We start from the raw sequence: 12423 nt of genomic DNA, 5'->3' as shown, positions 1-12423 counted from the left end.
TGATAGAGAGAGAGAGAGAGAGAGAGGTAGAGAGAGAGAGGTAGAGAGAGAGAGAGAGAGAGAGGTAGAGAGAGAGAGAGAGAGATAGAGAGAGAGAGAGAGAGAGAGGTAGAGAGAGAGAGAGAGAGGTAGAGAGAGAGAGGTAGAGAGAGAGAGAGAGGTAGAGAGAGATAGAGAGAGAGAGAGAGAGAGAGAGAGGTAGAGAGAGAGAGAGAGAGAGGTAGAGAGAGATAGAGAGAGAGAGAGAGAGGTAGAGAGAGAGAGAGAGAGATAGAGAGAGAGAGAGAGAGGTAGAGAGAGAGAGAGAGAGAGAGAGGTAGAGAGAGAGAGAGAGAGAGAGGTAGAGAGAGAGAGAGAGAGGTAGAGAGAGAGAGAGAGGGGTAGAGAGAGGTAGAGTCTTAACGTGGTGGAAAGTTGGGCGGCTCGGCGTCACCCTTCAAATCCACAAGGTCTTCAAGGCGACAGGCTTCACCTTCACTATCTCTGTTACGCACACACACAGGGGCGCGCGCGCGCACTCACACACAAACACACACACACACACACATCTCCTCCACGAGCGCGTGTTCAACCTGCGTGCAGTCCAAGCGAGCCGAACGGAACCGGACGTGGGAGGCCGTTTATCGCGGCTCGGGCCGGAGTTCAGTCGCCAGGAACGAGAACCTGCGCGAGGAGGAGAGAGAAGACGACGACACACGCTCGAGCCCCACCATGGCCACCTGTACTGACGTGTGAAGTTTCCTCACCGTCGCGCGCTCCATTCCTTCTGTGTGTGTGTGTGTGTGTGAGAGAGAGAGAGAGAGAGAGAGAGAGAGAGAGAGAGAACGCGCGCGCGTGTGTGTATATGTGTGTGTGCGTGTGTTAACACCCCCCCCCCCCCTCACACACACACCCCCCCCCTCCTCAAGAGGATTTGATCTTGACGGAATCCCTCTCAGAAGCGGCACGCGGACCTGTAACGCTGCGGAACGGAACGGACGGAAAGCGCGCGCGCGCGCGCGAGACTCGACCAAAAAAAAAAACATGGTTTTCTGAGAGAAATAAAGCACGCACGCGCTCAGTCTGAACGGATCCGTCACACTTTACCTCAGATTTCACTCAGAAATCACGTCGGTTTGTCGTTTGGACCGTTCCCTCCCTCCGTTTCCCTCCTCGATTCGTCGTGCTGGCGGCAAGCGCGCGGACGCGTGGATTTAACGGCTGATTTTTAACGGCTGTGTTGTTTTTTTTCTCTGCTCGTTTTTTTAACGGCTGTTTTTTTTCAAACGGATCTTCGATGCGGACGATCTGAGCGCGTGTCCGTGTGCAATGTCGGCGACACGAGAAGAAGACGGTGGTTTCGGGTAAGTTGGCCGTGTTTATATCCCTCACAGGTTAAAAGGGGGTCTCATTTCTGACTGAACAGACCCCCACCTTCCTTACCTTCCCTTACCTTACCTCAGCATTCCGCGAGGAGAGAGAGAGGGGGAGAGAGAGAGAGAGGAGGAGGGTCTCGTAACTTCTTGTCAACGAGTTATTTTGAAAGAGAGCGAGCGAGGTAAGGTAGAGAGACATATAGTGAGAGGGGGAAAGAGAGAGAGAGAGAGTGCGCGCGCGAGAGAGAGAGAGGAAAATAATAATCATTTCTATTTTGGCAGCCTTTGAATGCGCAACACCTGCTGCGCGAGCGCCCTACATAGAGAGAGCAGCGCGAGCGTGAGGGGAATACCACACACATGCACACACACACACACACGTTATTTGGAAATATTTGCATATGTGTGTGTGTCCTCCAGAGATGGGCTAAAAAGCATGAAGCTGCGGGAAGACCCTGAATCCTAAGGTCGCTCTGTTGTGACTTCTTTGCAGAGCAACTTCAACCAGACGCTGAAAAAACGCTGAAAGCCGAGAACCCCACACCCGGACACGACCACCATGCGTCGAGGAAAAAGACCTCGCTGTCTGCAAGTGTGTGAGGATGATATGAGCACTTGGTCGCCGAGTTTTCAAAATGGCCCACAACGACGAGGCCGAGTGTCTTTCTCCACGAGCACCTCGTGACACCAGAGGTAGGTGGCCACCTGAAGTTGGGTGAAGGTTTCTGTCTTCCACCTTAAATCCTTAAATAGTTCAGCTGTTCTACTACCCACAGAGAGGCAGAGCTGCGCCATTTAAGGTGGAACGGGGGGATAAACAAATCTGAGGCAACTTCACATCTCCAACCTGAAGGAATTCAAGCCTCCAACGCCGGAGCAGATCCCCCCCCCCCCAAAAAAAAGAAGCACGAGGCGACGGACTACTGACGGACGGCAGGGGGCGCTGTTGTTGCGCTCGTTTCTCCGTGGAGGGGGGATTTTACATTTTGGTGGAGGGAGTGGGGAGGGCTTGCTGTTTTTTGGGCGCAGTCACGTTGGCCAAACACATTTCCTGATACCCCCCACCCCACCCCCCACCCCCTCCCTCCTCCACCGTATAAGGCTAAAAAAAGAGTGTGTTGGAACGTGGAGGCATATGGAGTGGGAGATGTTGGGGAGCTAGCATACACACTTACACACTTACACACTAACGCATGCATCTTCATATCCGCTCCACTTATCGCTCTACGATAAATCAAAAAAACGAAAGGGCTTCACATGGTTCCTTGAGGGATGCCCTAGAAGATCCACGTTCTGGTGGTCCAATAGGAAGTTTTAAAATCTTAAAAGAACTTTAACATAAAGTGAAGGTGGTTCCTTGTAACATGGTGTCGGGTTACAAGCAAGGGTCGTTATGGCTCTTCGTTCACTTTGAGCTGAAAGTGGACGTCGGTGTGAAGTGAGATGTAGCTACTAATCAGCCTGGGTTTGGCTTTTCGGACGTTATATCGTTCTATGAAAAAAAAAGAACCAAAAAAACGAAAGGGCTTCACATGGTTCCTTGAGGGATGGCGTAGAAGATCCACGTTCTGGTGGTCCAATAGGAACTTTTAAAATAGTAAATAAAGTTTTACGTGAAGTGAAGGTTCTTCTAGAGCTTAAAAAAAAAAAAATCAAAAACGTAGAAGAACGTAGAAGATCCATGTTCTGGTGGTCCAATAGGAACTTTTAAAATGGTCAAAGAACTTCAACATGAAGTGAAGGTTCTTCTAGAGCTTTTCATGGTTCCTTGTAACATGGTGTCGGGTTACAAGCAAGGGTCGTTCTAGTTCTTCGTTCACTTTGAGCTGAAAGTGGACGTCGGTGTGAAGTGAGATGTAGCTACTAATCAGCCTGGGTTTGGCTTTTTAGATGTTGTATCGTTCTATGAAAAAAAAGCACCAAAAAACGAAAGGGCTTCACATGGTTCCTTGTGGGATGCCGCAAAAGATCAACCTGCAGGGTTTGGCTTTTAGATGTTATATCGTTCTACGAAAAAGCAAAAAACGAAAGGGCTTCACATGGTTCATTGTTGGATGCCATAGAAGTTTCTGGTGGTCCAATAGGAACTTTTAAAATCTTAAAAGAAGTTTTACATGAAGTGAAGGTTCTTCTGGAGCTTTTCATGGTTCTTTGTAACATGGTTTCGGGTTACAAGCAAGGGTTGTTATGGTTAAAAGTGCACGTTATGGAGTTAAAAGTGGACGACGGTTTTTAAGTGAGACGTAGCTACTTATCAGCCTGCAGGGTTTGGCTTTTCGGACGTTATATGAATCCACGAAAAAAAAAAAAACTAAAAACCGAAAGGGCTTCACATGGTTCCTTGTGAGATGCCATAGAAGATCCACCCTCTGGTGGTCCAATAGGAACGGGGTTCGTAATAGAGACGTGTGAGGAGAAACTTTAAAAATGGTAAAAGAAGTTTTATATGAAGTGAAGGTTCTTCTAGAGCTTTTTCATGGTTCCTTGTATCATGGTTTCGGGTTACAAGCAAGGGTCGTTATGGTTCTTTGTACACTTCGAGCTAAAAGTGGACGTCGGTGTGAAGTGAGATGTAGCTACTAATCAGCCTGCAGGGTTTGGCTTTTCGGACGTTATATCGTTCTACGATAAAAACCAAAAAATAACCAAAAAAACGAAAGGGCTTCACATGGTTCCTTGAGGGATGCCGTAGAGGATCCACATTCTGGTGGTCCAATAGGAACTTTTAAAATCTTTAAAGAAGTTTTACATGAAGTGAAGGTTCTTCTAGAGCTTTTCATGATTCCTTGTAACATGGTTTCGGGTTACAAGCAAGGGTCGTTATCGTTTTCGTTCACTTTGAGCTAAAAGTGGACGTCGGTGTGAAGTGAGACGTAGCTACTGGCTTTTAGGACGTTGCACTGCTTACACACTCCCATCCCAGGGGTTCTACCATCCAGGCCAAGCATGTCTTTAACTAAGGTTTGGTTCTTCAAGGGTTCTTTTAGTGCTGGGACAAACAATCGAATTCGTAAATGTTTCTTTACCTGGTTAAATTTTACAGATTGTACAGTGTACAGTTTACAAAGGTTACCCCTCTTACCCCTACATGGTTCTTTGTACCACGAGGCTGATTACTGGCTCTACATAGCACCAAAAAAAGGTTCCACTGTGGTTATGAGTCAAAGAACATACACTGATCGGCCATAACATTAGCACCACATGCCTAATGTTCTCCTATCTTGGAGCACTTTTGGTAGGTTCAGACCACTGCACTGCAAAAAACTCCACAAGACCTGCCTGATGTTTTGGAGAAGATGTTCTGACCCAGTTCTCTAGCCATCACAGTTTTTCACGGTTGAGGAGAGTTTACTGTATTTCAGCTGATATTTAATGGTTTGAGGTGCATTAAAAAAGGGTTCTATTATTATGAGTCAGAGAACCCTGTTTCGGTACTAGATAGAGCCTGTGAATGGCTGAGTCTGAGTCTTCCTAAGCGAATGCTGATCTACAGTGAAGTGTTTAATATGAATACGAGGATGCATTTGCATTAGCTTGTGGTTGTTGTATTAGCATGAGACTAAAACGTTAGCAAGTGGCTCTTGTAATAGCATGGGGCTAACATGTTAGCTTGTGGTTCCTGTATTAGCTTGGGACTAGCATATTAGCTTGTGGTTCCTGTATTAGCTGGGGACTAACATGTTAGCTAGTGGTTGTTGTATTAGCTGGGGACTAAAATGTTAGCTTGTGGTTTCTGTATTAGCTTGTGGTTCCTGTATTAGCTTGGGGCTAACATGTTAGCTTGTGGTTCCTGTATTAGCTCGGGGCTAACATGTTAGCTTGTGGTTCCTGTATTAGCTGGGGGCAACATGCTAGCTTGTGGTTGTTGTATTAGCTTTAAACTAAAATGTTAACTTGTGGTTCCTGTATTAGCTGGGAATAACATGTTGGCTTGTGGTTGTTGTATTAGCTTGAGACTAAAACGTTAGCAAGTGTCTTATGTAATAGCATGGGACTAACATGTTAGCTTGTGGTTCCTGTATTAGCTGGGAATAACATGTTAGCTTGTGGTTCCTGTATTAGCTGGGAATAACATGTTAGCTTGTGCTTCCTGTTTTAGCTTGGGACTAACATGTTAGCTTGTGCTTCCTGTATTAGCTTGGGACTAACATGTTAGCTTGTGTTTTTTGTGTTAGCTTGTGGTGTTTGTGTAAGCTTGGGACTAACATGTTAGCTAGTGGTTGTTGTATTAGCTTTAGACTAAGATGTTAGCTTGTGGTTTCTGTATTAGCTTGTGGTTTCTGTATTAGCTTGTGGTTCCTGTATTAGCTTGGGACTAACATGTTAGTTAGTGGTTGTTGTATTAGCTTTAGACTAAAATGTTAGCTGGTGGTTCCTGTATTAGCTTGGGACTAACATGTTAGCTTGTGGTTCCTGTATTAGCTTGGGACTAACATGTTAGCTTGTGGTTCCTGTATTAGCTTGGGACTAACATGTTAGCTTGTGGTTCCTGTATTAGCTGGGGACTAACATGTTAGCTGGTGGCTCTTGTATTGGTTTGGGACTAATTTTAGGTCTTGGCTCTTGTATTAGCTTGGGACTAACATATTAGCTGGTGGCTCTTATATTGGTTTGGGACTAATTTTAGGTCTTGGCTCTTGTATTTGCTTGGGTCTAACATATTAGCTGGTGGCTCTTGTATTGGTTTGGGACTAATTTTAGGTCTTGCTCTTGTATTAGCTTGGGACTAACATTTTAGCTGGTGGCTCTTGTATTGGTTTGGGACTAATTTTAGGTCTTGCTCTTGTATTAGCTTGGGACTAACATATTAGCTGGTGGCTCTTGTATTGGTTTGGGACTAATTTTAGGTCTTGGCTCTTGAAACAGCTTGGGACTAACATATTAGCTGGTGGCTCTTATATTGGTTTGGGACTAATTTTAGGTCTTGGCTCTTGTATTTGCTTGGGTCTAACATTTTAGCTGGTGGCTCTTGTATTGGTTTGGGACTAATTTTAGGTCTTGCTCTTGTATTAGCTTGGGACTAACATATTAGCTGGTGGCTCTTATATTGGTTTGGGACTAATTTTAGGTCTTGGCTCTTGTATTTGCTTGGGTCTAACATTTTAGCTGGTGGCTCTTGTATTGGTTTGGGACTAATTTTAGGTCTTGTTCTTGAAACAGCTTGGGACTAACATTTTAGCTGGTGGCTCTTATATTGGTTTGGGACTAATTTTAGGTCTTGGCTCTTGTATTTGCTTGGGACTAACATATTAGCTGGTGGCTCTTGTATTGGTTTGGGATTAATTTGAGGTCTTGGCTCTTGAAACAGCTTGGGACTAACATATTAGCTGGTGGCTCTTATATTGGTTTGGGACTAATTTTAGGTCTTGCTCTTGTATTAGCTTGGGACTAACATATTAGCTGGTGGCTCTTGTATTGGTTTGGGACTAATTTTAGGTCTTGCTCTTGTATTAGCTTGGGACTAACATATTAGCTGGTGGCTCTTGTATTGGTTTGGGACTAATTTTAGGTCTTGGCTCTTGAAACAGCTTGGGACTAACATATTAGCTGGTGGCTCTTATATTGGTTTGGGACTAATTTTAGGTCTTGGCTCTTGTATTAGCTTGGGACTAACATATTAGCTGGTGGCTCTTATATTGGTTTGGGACTAATTTTAGGTCTTGGCTCTTGTATTAGCTTGGGACTAACATATTAGCTGGAAGCTCTTATATTGGTTTGGGACTAATTTTAGGTCTTGGCTCTTGTATTAGCTTGGGACTAACATTTTAGCTGGTGGCTCTTATATTGGTTTGGGACTAATTTTAGGTCTTGGCTCTTGTATTAGCTTGGGACTAACATTTTAGCTGGAGGCTCTTGTATTGGTTTGGTACTAATTTTAGGTCTTGGCTCTTGTACTAGCTTGGGACTAACATTTTAGCTGGAGGCTCTTGTATTGGTTTGGTACTAACTTTAGGTCTTGGCTCTTGTATTAGCTTGGGACTAACATATTAGCTGGTGGCTCTTGTATTGGTTTGGGACTAATTTTAGGTCTTGGCTCTTGAAACAGCTTGGGACTAACATATTAGCTGGTGGCTCTTATATTGGTTTGGGACTAATTTTAGGTCTTGGCTCTTGAAACAGCTTGGGACTAACATTTTAGCTGGTGGCTCTTGTATTGGTTTGGGACTAATTTTAGGTCTTGGCTCTTGTATTAGCTTGGGACTAACATTTTAGCTGGAGGCTCTTGTATTGGTTTGGGACTACTTTTAGGTCTTGGCTCTTGTATTAGCTTGGGACTAACTTTTTAGCTGGTGGCTCTTGTATTGGTTTGGGACTAATTTTAGGTCTTGGCTCTTGTATTAGCTTGGGACTAACATTTTAGCTGGAGGCTCTTGGGGAGGGGGAGGAGATAAAACGCCGGCCTGTCCGGAAAAGAAATCACACAGCGGCACCTGTAAAGAAGGAAGTTTCCCCCAGGGACCTCATGTACACTTGATCCCATCCGGGAACAGGCGTGCATGTGTGAGAGTGTGTGCTGCAGAGTGTGAGGACGGCTTGGGACAGGTGTTTATTTTGAGAGTACTTGTAGCTGTTGACCCCTCGCCCTTCCACACAGTCAAGCTCAGTAATCCGCCCACGAGCCGCGCTCATTTGCTCCGCAACAGCCAATCTTCAGCGGCCGGGCTCAGCTCACCGCGCCACGCGGCATCTCTGCTGGCAGTCCAGGCATGTTTCTGAATTATGAAATGTGGACTTTGAAAGGTCATCAGGATTGTGGTGGGTACTTCTAGGCGTATGCCGAGAGATGAGGTCTGAAGCTCTCTCCCACACACAAACACTCACACAAACATTTACTCATGTTTGGCAAGAAGGCAACTTTCTGCTGCATTGCTGAATTTCTGATGCAGGAAAAGTCGCAGGGCTGTGCTTCTGTGAGTGACTGACTGACTGACTGCGTGTGTGTGTGTGTGTGTGTGTGTGTGTGAAAGAGACTTGACAAGCATGCTTGATTTTGGAGGACTGACAGTTCTTCAAGTCAGGAGCTTCCAGTCAGGATCAGGCCAGATACAAGTGCAGGTTGTAAGAAGCGCAAAATCCTGACAGTCCACTGATAACTGGCTGATCACGCCGTTCTTCGTTAGCCCTCTGTTAGAGATGCGTCTCGGTGTTTGTATAAGTATCTTTGTGAAATACACACGTGTTCCTGAATCTTTAGACTCCGCCCTTTGCATTACACCTCATTTCCAGATCATACGTCAATCACATCCAGAGTTCGTCAGACTGGTGGATTCGCGCGTTCGCGAGGCCACCTAATAGACACCAAACCGCCTCTTGCTGTTCATGAACCCTATTTCCGGCTAGTGGGGGCAGTGGTGCACCAGGTTATTAATGAGAGGGTTGTGGGTTCAGTACTGTTGGGCCCTTGAGCAAGGCCCTTCACCCACTCTGCTCCCTGGCTCCTTTGGGGGCAGTGGTGGCTCAGCGGTTAGCACGCCAGGCCATCGTTGACGGGGTTGTGGGTTCAATAGCCGGGCCTGGCAAGCTTCCACTGTTAGGCCCTTGAGCAAGGCTCTTCACTCTGCTCCCTGGCTGCCCACTGTTGTGCTCACTGTCACGGTGTGTGTTTGATCAGTAGTGTGTGTGTATGGGTGTCTGTTTTTTTGGGTTGAACTTCCTAGAAGTTCTCTTAGATCCCTCTCCAGACTCACAGCTGTTACCAGTCACGAGCAAACCAAACCAAACCAGTGCCTGAAATTACTCAGGCATGCCTACCGGGCCATGTCCGAGTCGAGTGTTTGTATGAAATGCGGGCTGCTAAGGTACCTTCGGCTTGCCGATTCATGAAGGCAGTGTTGATTTTAACTTTCGCTGCCTTACGTATGCAGGTTATTTACGATTATCTTCCCTTAATATTTTAGTTCTGAGGAGAAACTGTGTGTAATAGCCTGATTTTGGCTTTTTCATGTCTCATGATTTTAAGGAGTGACGACAGTTTAGTTAGTAGTTGTAGTCAAATGAAAAACATATATTTCCAAGTTACCTTAGCAGGCCACATTTTATAGTGTTAAAGTGGCTCCCTTCAGTCGAAGTTCTTCTTAAATTAACAAGCTTTATTTACCCTCCGAGAGCTCTCCGGGGATGCCAAGTCACAGCGCAGAGATGAGATGAGATCCCAAGTCTGCAAATAACACCATACATTACATAGCAGAGGACCCCACCTTGGCAGCGCCCTTCAGTTCCATACCTTATACTTTGAGTTATTTGTCTCTCTTATGCTATTTCAACATGTTTGATATGTATTTACGACTGTCTATATATGTGTGGCGCGTATCTGCCTGCGGCCTATATTCTGCAAACCCACTTCCTCCATCTGACTCCAGCGTGATAACCTGTCATATGAACTTATGTCTCTTTGTTAGTTTCAAGCGTCTTACTCTTAATGCATGCTCTTATTGCTTAGTACTTACTATGGTAATGCTTAAGGCTTGCTCTTAATGGTTAATGTTAATATTCCCATTTCAACAATACCTACCTTATACAAACATTCGATTCGGACGTGAGCCGGTACCTTAGCTCTCATTTTCCCCTTGATTGTCAAAGTAAAAAAGGTGCACGTATTTGTCACTGTACAGTGTGCACTGTACAGCGAAATGGGTCCTCCGCATTTAACCCATCTGTGGTAGTGAACACACACTCACACACACACTAGTGAGCTAGGGGCAGTGAGTACACACACACACACACCCAGAGTGGTGGGCAGCCAACTCCAGCGCCCGGGGAGCAGAGAGGGTAAAGGGCCTTGCTCAAGGGCCCAACAGTGGCAGCTTGCCGAGCCCGGGAATCGAACCCACAACCCTGTTATCGATAACCCGGTGCTCTAACCGCTGTGTAGTCCAGCTGTAGTCCAGTAGGTACACCATCAGGTATTGATCTGACATCTGTTCACCTGCTCGATGCTGATTGGCTTTTTAATGCCGTTTCCTGCTGATACTTATATGATAAGTGGTATCACCATGGTCAGATCCAAAGAACTCTCTGAGACCTTCTGAAAGATTGATATATATATATATATACATGCACATATTGTGTGTAGGTAAAACCCAAATACACAGCTTCACATAGCACTCTCTCAGAGCTGTGCAACGCATGAGCAAATGTGATCAATTGCAGTAAATGCTAATGCATTTACAGCAGTTACAGGAGCTACGTTAAATAAAACCCTCCCCACACACACACACATAAAGCAAGGCACAGAAAGAGAAAAAGAGGCCGAGAGAGGAGCCGAGAAAGAGCGAGAGATGCAGAGAACCGTGTTGCGTTTCCATATGCTAAGTGCTACTCCGGGCTAGCCTGAAGGGTGCGGGTGTTTTTGCTAGGCCTGCTCCCTGACTATGCTAATTACGGGCGTTAGCGAGCGTACTAAATGAGAAAGTTCCAGGGGCAGCAGAGCAGAAGTGCCTGTCTCTGGATGTCTGCAGTGACCAGCCAGGCATGCACAGGCTTTTAAACGCCACAAACAACCATGGCACCCATCAAAGGAACCAATTAAGCAATTACTTTGAATGGCGTTAATGAGCGCAGATTGGATTCGGCTTTTTTTTTTTCCCCTGCTATTGTTAGAAGGTTGAGGTTGTCGTCTGACGTTGCGATGCGCCAGTAAATAGGAATTGGATCCCTTAGCGGGCCGACAAGCACTTCGCAATTAAGAAAGTTCTCCTTCACGTTTAATTGTATAAAACCTATTAAATGTGTTAATGGAAGAACCAGGCAGTGTTCTTCAATCAGGGCCTCGCTTCAGGAGTGGTGCTGGAGGAGCCCACAGATACAGTGACACCCAGTGACTAGATTGGAGTTAAATTAAGCTGGGCAGGTCCTTCAAGGGCCAGAAAGTAAAAAAATGGCAACTGTAATTAGTAAAAGGTGTAAGAGCATCTCACCTTTTTGCTCAGTTCATTAACTCTGCAAATGGTTCCATCATTATTAAGTTATTGAGGTTTTCAGATTTTGAATGAAACCTCAGTTAGTCGTTGATTAACCTTTTTTTTTTATTAATATCCTACTTCCTGCAGAAGTGCCACTTTGCTCGGATTAAAACGACCCCTGGTGCGATTGCTCCGTTAGTGCGCTTCATTAGAGCAAGCATGGACGCAGCCTTTTAAACTACGGTGCGCAGCAGGTGGGTCTCGGCCCGTTTCTAAACAGACTCTGGTGCGCTTTAAATGAACCGAAGGCAGGACCGCTTGTCAGCAGATGGTTGTGTTATAGGCCTTGTTGCAGATAGAGTTGTGCATGGGTGAGCCCACGTCCCTGTGCTTCTTTGTCTTCTGTCTGGCGCTTTAGCTTAGCGGGGCTGTTTCCCAAACCACACGCTACCACACACTACCACACACTAGTACGCACAGTGCTTTAAGCCTATTAGAACCATTAGAACAGCATTCAGTAGTGCAGTGGCCTCAGTAAAGTGAAGACGTGTTATATTCTACTGGCAATAAAAGAATTATCACATTTACATGATCCAAAATGATGTGATTTAATAAGCCAGGTTCAGCCTAGATGGTTTTTTATTGTTCTTCTGTCATACACACGACCTACAGCACCTTTTTTCCCCGAGTTTTGGTTTGATTGCAGATGTGTCAGCATGAATGCAAAGCAAACCAGGACTAAAATCCTACGGTGCATCATTTTCTTGCTTGATCCGGACAGAAGGAACCAAACTACTAGTATAAACACACTCTTAGACGGCAGTATTATTGCAGTAAACAACATTATCGTGATCCTAATTTGGTTAAGACGTCCCACACGTGATTGTTACCCTACACTCTAAGCTAAAAGGGGTCTATGTGGAACTGAAAAGCGGTTCATTGACCTGTTTGTAGTGGAAGCTTTTTTCTGTGCTTTTTAGAAGTATCCTTAAACGGTAGAGAACCGTTTTGCATTGAAATGGTTCTTCAAAATGTCATGATACCACATAGAACAACTCCTGGTTGCTCTCGTTTATTAAAGAACCTTTAGAGAATTCTTTGAAGAACTTCAATAAGGAAAACAAGGGTTCAGTAAGGAAATAATAAGGCTTCTGTTTAGGTGAAAA

At 45.3% G+C, this 12423-nt stretch overlaps 1 protein-coding gene across 2 annotated transcripts in view; it reads left to right on the top strand.

Moving 5' to 3' along the window:
- The first annotated feature begins 442 nt into the window (after window positions 1-442).
- Window positions 443-12423, top strand: part of grin2ab (glutamate receptor, ionotropic, N-methyl D-aspartate 2A, b) — a 147817-nt gene continuing 135836 nt past the window's right edge. The window contains exons 1-2 of one of the 2 annotated variants that reach the window (XM_072656630.1): window positions 443-1343; window positions 1849-2048. The gene's annotated coding sequence lies outside the window, so the exon portion shown is untranslated. Of the gene's footprint in view, window positions 1344-1535; window positions 1696-1848; window positions 2049-12423 lie in introns of those variants that run through there. The other variant, XM_072656631.1, reaches the window with a different exon arrangement.

This window comes from Salminus brasiliensis, chromosome 15, assembly GCF_030463535.1.
Source record: "Salminus brasiliensis chromosome 15, fSalBra1.hap2, whole genome shotgun sequence".
Lineage (NCBI taxonomy): Eukaryota > Metazoa > Chordata > Actinopteri > Characiformes > Bryconidae > Salminus > Salminus brasiliensis.
This window is presented reverse-complemented; position numbering and strand designations above follow the sequence as displayed.